General features: G+C 37.5%; 1 non-coding gene and 1 pseudogene across 1 annotated transcript; one reads left to right on the top strand and one right to left on the bottom strand.

Moving 5' to 3' along the window:
• The first annotated feature begins 553 nt into the window (after positions 1-553).
• Positions 554-2,106, top strand: LOC109436881 (transcription termination factor 1 pseudogene; annotated as a pseudogene).
• A 525-nt stretch (positions 2,107-2,631) lies between these two features.
• On the bottom strand, positions 2,632-2,733 carry LOC141569840 (U6 spliceosomal RNA). Its single transcript, XR_012493621.2, has one exon. It is a non-coding gene; the product is annotated as a U6 spliceosomal RNA (small nuclear RNA).
• Positions 2,734-5,638: the final 2,905 nt, after the last annotated feature.

Here is a 5,638-nt window from a genome sequence, read left to right as displayed (position 1 = left end):
GTCATGACTTACAAGGTTTTGCATAGTTGGCCCCTGCTTGCCTCTGCAGCCTCATTTCACACCACTCACCTGCTCATTCAACACATTGAAACCATAAATGAACCAATCTCTTTCGTTGTAGGGTGTTCACATTTTGGGTTTCCTTTGCTTACATAAATTTACCTGTAAAACTTCTGTGCGTCTAGCAGATTTTTGTAAAAGTTGCTTTTTTTCATTTATTGAAAAATATTTATTGAGCAACTACCATACGTTATACAGTTTTAGGCACTGCAAGTATAGTACAAAAGAAAACAGTTTTTTAGTGGCTACCCTCATTAAGGTCACATTTACATAGGAAAGATAAATATTTAATCATCAATTTCAAATTCAATGAAATATGTAGGAGAAATCATAGGTGGTGCCGTGGATGATAAAAACAAAAAGTAGTGATGGAGTGGGGGAATTATGCTACTTTGCAGATTTAGCTGTTTTTTTGTTTTGTTTTGTTTTGTTTTCAGTTTCAAAAATATGGACATCCAGATTGGAAGAAAAGCAAGGATCCTTTCGGAAGTTTCCCTGTAGGAATAACATGAAAGGAAAAATGAGCAGACTTGAAATCCACACTCCGGTTTTTGCCAAGAAAAAGAAAAAAAAGAGAGAAAGTATTCTGTATACAGGGAAAAACATCGGAGGCATTCCCATGAAAGTTTCAGTGACTACCCCTTGGCAAGTGAACAGTCTGAGAAAACAGAGTAAAAAAAAGAGAAAGGATTTCCAACATCTCATTTCTTCACAGAAAAAATCAGAAATCTTGTGATGAGATGGAAAAGGCCATTTCTACAGCCAGAAAAAGGAAAAGAGAAGAAATAGTACTTTGGGGGAAGAGGACGAAACAGGTGTTGTGTACATCATGGTGGACAAGGAAAATACTGAGAATATGCCGAAGAGTTTTAGAAGGGATGTCGATGTTGTTTATATTAATGCGAGCAAGGAACAAAAGTCAGCCAAAGAGCCTGAAGCAGATGCAGTGCATTCAGTTGCTAAGCAACGTAAAACTGAGTCAGAACTGCATAATAAAGTTAGGAAGAAAAAGAAAAAGAAGCGGTGGCTGGAAGCGGAAGCAGAAGCAGCATCCTGGGATCCTGGGCAGCAAGTCCCCAATGCGCACGTTGCTCTGCCCCAGCCGGAGTCCCAGCAGCCAGAATCCCTGCTTCCTGGAGGCCTGGGAGGTGAAGTCACACAATTGCCAGGCTCTACTCATAAAAAGAAGTCTAAGAAAAAGAAGAGGAAATTCTCAAGTAACCAGGAATGTGAGGCATTAGCTATGCCCGAGAGTCTTGAGAGGTGAATTCTGATGGATCACACATGGCTGGTGAAGTAGGGGCTGTAAAAGGCAGGGAGGAAGTCAGCAGAACAAAGAAAAGGAGGCGCAGGTCTTCTGCTGAAAATGCCCTAGTGGCTTATGGTGACCTTTCAGTGCTCAACACAGGCTTCGGGAACCCGCCCTTGGTTTCACTGGAAGGTAGTGAGTGGTACCTCGATTGAAGAAAGTGTGGAACCCAGGCCGGAAGAGGAGAAAAGCCAGGTGTGTTCAGATGAGATGCAGAGGTTAGAACCTGCAAATTAAGAAAACAATTTGGAATTGGCTAAAGAGTCTGGGACGAAATGTTTATGGGAAGATTTGGGAGTGTCAGATGACCCAGACGTGGATTTGGACTCCGTCGTGAAGCAGCTCCAAGGGTTCATTCCTGGCATCAAGGAAAGGGCTGCCATGACGATTAAGCAATTGTATCGCGATTACTTGGGACAGTTTAAAGAATTTAAAGCACAGGGTGTCGCCATTAGATTTGGCAAGTATTCTGCAAAGGAAAATAAGAAGTTAGAAACGTACAAGAATTTCTGTCCCTGACAGGAATTGAGAATGCAGACCAGCTGCTATACACAGACAGATATCCAGAGGAGAAAGCTGTGATCACTGACTTAAAAAGAAAAGACGCGTTTAGATTGCACATTGGTAAGGGCATTGCCTGGCCCTGGAAACTCGTGTATTGTCGAGCAAAGAAGATGTTTGATATCCATAATTACAAAGACAGTTTGACTCCAACAAGCCAAATAAAACATATGTAGGTGAAGTGTCGGCTGTGGGTCAGCTCTCTGCTCAAGGACAAAGGGATGAGCATGAGAGCGGCAGCCCCACCTCTGCGGGCCCAGACAGCAGCCAGTGGCACAATGACTCCATCTCTGGGAGACAACTGAAGTAAATCAAGCAAGACCAGCTGAGTTATACTTCGCTACATGATTTAAAACCAAGACACACGTATTATCTGAACTTCAAATACTGACATGACCTTGGTTTCTTTTTTAAAATTTTTATCAAAACAAATAAAACTTAAGTAGAGGAAAGGTCCCCCACAGAGATTGACACCTGCCCTCTTTCCCAAGCTCTAGTGTTAGACAACTGAGGACAGAACGTTAAGGAAATTCACTAAAGATGACATTGTAAATGGAACCTAAAGAAGGCGTTTTGGAAAGGAAGGGTGGCAGCTGAGATAACATTTTTCTACCTGTGATGTAAGTGTGGGAATGACATTTTTAGAATAAGGTAAGTCTGTTGTTTTAGTAATAAAGTTCATTCATCTGTTTGTACCATAAAAAAAAATGGAACGCTTAATGAATTTGTGTGTCTTCCTTGCACAGGGACCATGCTAATTCTCTCTGTATCATTCCAATTTGTATATGTGCTGCCGAAGCAGCGAGCACTAAAAGTTCCTTCTTGCTGATCTAAATCAGGTTCCTGATCAGACTGACTTATAGACATATTATTTACAGTTTTTATCATAGTTTACATCTAAATAATTACACAGTGTACTAGTCAGTTTCCCAGGCCAGCAGGCTGAAAATTCAGTTGAGTTTATATTGGAGTCTTGAATCTGAATTCTGCATGCTGAAAACACAGAGAAGGCAGCTATGTTGCAATCTTTTTTCTTTCTTTCTTTTTTTTTTATGTTGCAATCTTGAGGGAGCATAATTTCTTCTTGGGGAAACAGCAGTCTTTGCTCTCTTAAGGCGTTCAACTGATTGAATGAGGCCCACCCACACTACTGAGGGAAATCTGCTTAACTTAAAGTATACTGAGTTACATTTTAATCACATCTTTATAAAACTTTCATAACAACATTTAGACTGGTATTTGACCTAACCACTATACAGCATAACCTAGCCAAGTTCACATCTACAATTAACCATCACACGTGTCTGTTTAAGGACTATTTTCCCTACTTGACTGTAAACTCTATGAGAATAGAGACTCAGTCTGTTTTTTCACAACTGTATCCACAGTATTTAGAACAATGTCTGGCATACAATATACGCTGAAAAACTATTTACTGCTGAATGAAAAGAATATCTGCCATGTCTTGAAGACTGGTTGATCTAGAACTGGCAGAAAATGGAAAATAGGAAACAGCAATTGACTACAGGATGGTAAGTGTGTCTAGCTAGTTAGATTTAATTCAATTTAACTAACAATTATGGACTGGGTTCCACCACCTCAAAACTACCCTAGGCATACAGGGGATACCAAAATGAATATCATAGGAATCATACAAAGATTATAATACAAACGTGGCATCAGAAGTTGAAAACAATCTATATGTACAACAATCGGGAACTGAACAATTACTATTAGTGTTACAGTGAGCTCCAATACATAGGTTGAAAAGTTTATGTATCTTTTCCACTACGGACTTGGTAATAATCCACTCATTTATACACAAAACTAGGTACCATGAGACAGCACGGGATGGCAGTTCTCATAGACCATCATATTAGTATTCTTTGTAGACCTGGGCTCAGTTAAAAAGACAAAGATACTCCAAGGTTGGTCCCACCTTCAGATATTGAGTATCTACTATGTGTCAAGCACTATTGTAGGTGTTAGAGATACAGTGATGAACAAAACAGACAAATATCCATGCACACATAGACCTTGCATTCTAGTAGCGAAAGACAAACAAAATATATGCTGTTATGAATCAACATCAATGCTACACCAAAAGGAACTAGAAAAAGAAGAACAAACAAAGCCAAAAGTGAGTAGAAAGGATATATATGTACATTAATAAATGCTATAGTGGTATCAAGTATGAAGAACAACTTAAACTCTCATACGTTACTGGTGGAAATGTAGAACTGCACAGTCATCATAGAAAATGATTTGGTGATTTCTTACAAACCTACATTTACCATATGACTCAGCAATCTCATTCTTGGGAGAAATAAAAAGTTATATTCACACAAATACCTATACATAAGTGTTTATAGCAGCTCAATTAATGTCTTCCAACACCTGCAAATAACCAAATATCCTTCTATAGATGAATGGATAAACAAACTATGGTGCATCCATGCAATGGAATATTATTCAGCAATAAAAAGGAATGAACTACTGATACAACTTGAGTGGCTCTCAAAGGCATTTTGCCAAGTAGAAAAATCTAGTCTCAACAAGTTACATACTTCATTATATCACTGTTTTTAGAGAGTATGAATTCATATTTTAAAACAGAAAAAAATAAAAGTATCATAAGATAATCTCATTGAAAATAAATAAATAATATACGTATCTTTTACAACTGAATATAGGAACATCTTTGAATCAAAATAATTTGGTAAAAATCAGGGATTGATGAACTGCTGAAAGGCCATGGGCCAAAATATAAAGAAAGATAAATGTTCAAAGGAGGAAAAAGAATGTGTGGTTCTTCTAAAATGGAAAAGAACAAAGAATACAGTGGTGAGAACATTTCTGAGGCGCAAAAATAATATATCAATGTGAGAGAAAACATCAAAAACTTTGTTAGGACAATGTGTGAATGAAATTGTGAAACTGAAGAATGGTAAATGCATTAAATAAGTATATGAGCTATAGCTAACAACCAAGCAAATAACCTTCAGAGTAGAAGAGAAATATTAACTAATGAATCACAGTTCTTTTTATACTGAATTTAATTTGTGAAAGGTAATCATATGTTAAGTAACTATGTGTTGAATAATAGTCTATGAAGGAAAATGGTGATTGTTCTTTTGTAAATCTTATGAAAATCAAGGAGTGTTTAAACAAAAATACATTTTAAGGCACAACCTGTAATTAATGGCAATTATGACTGAAAATATATTTTTAAATAAAATTTGTTTCTTGTAAGCATTGACAAGATACATATAAACAACACTCATAATAATTATGTGATTATTATAATTGCTCCTATCAACATTGTCTACATGCAGTCATTCATGTAAATATTGGATTCATTCATGTCATGGAGAATATGTTATATATATAATTTTCTGTTATAATATACATTACCACTTTTTCTGGAGGTAAGGCTTAAGAAACAGGATAGATTGTTACCTGTGTATCACTGTACTTGAAAGTATAGGGAGGTTCTGGTAAAGATGGTGGTACAGGTAAATGCTGTGCATGTCTCCTCCCCTGAACACATTAAAATTACAACTAAACTAAACAATAATCAACCTGGAGAACCATCCAAAGACTAGCTGAACAGAAAGAAGCCACCCCAAGACTGGTAGGAGGGGTGGAGACAGGAAATGGGCTGGCCCCACACCATGTGTGTAGGTCAAGAATTGGAAGGGATATCTC

The sequence above is a fragment of the Rhinolophus sinicus genome, chromosome 18 (assembly GCF_057876585.1).
Source record: "Rhinolophus sinicus isolate RSI-liver-muscle chromosome 18, RSI-T2T, whole genome shotgun sequence".
Classification (NCBI taxonomy): Eukaryota; Metazoa; Chordata; class Mammalia; order Chiroptera; family Rhinolophidae; genus Rhinolophus; species Rhinolophus sinicus.
This window is presented reverse-complemented; position numbering and strand designations above follow the sequence as displayed.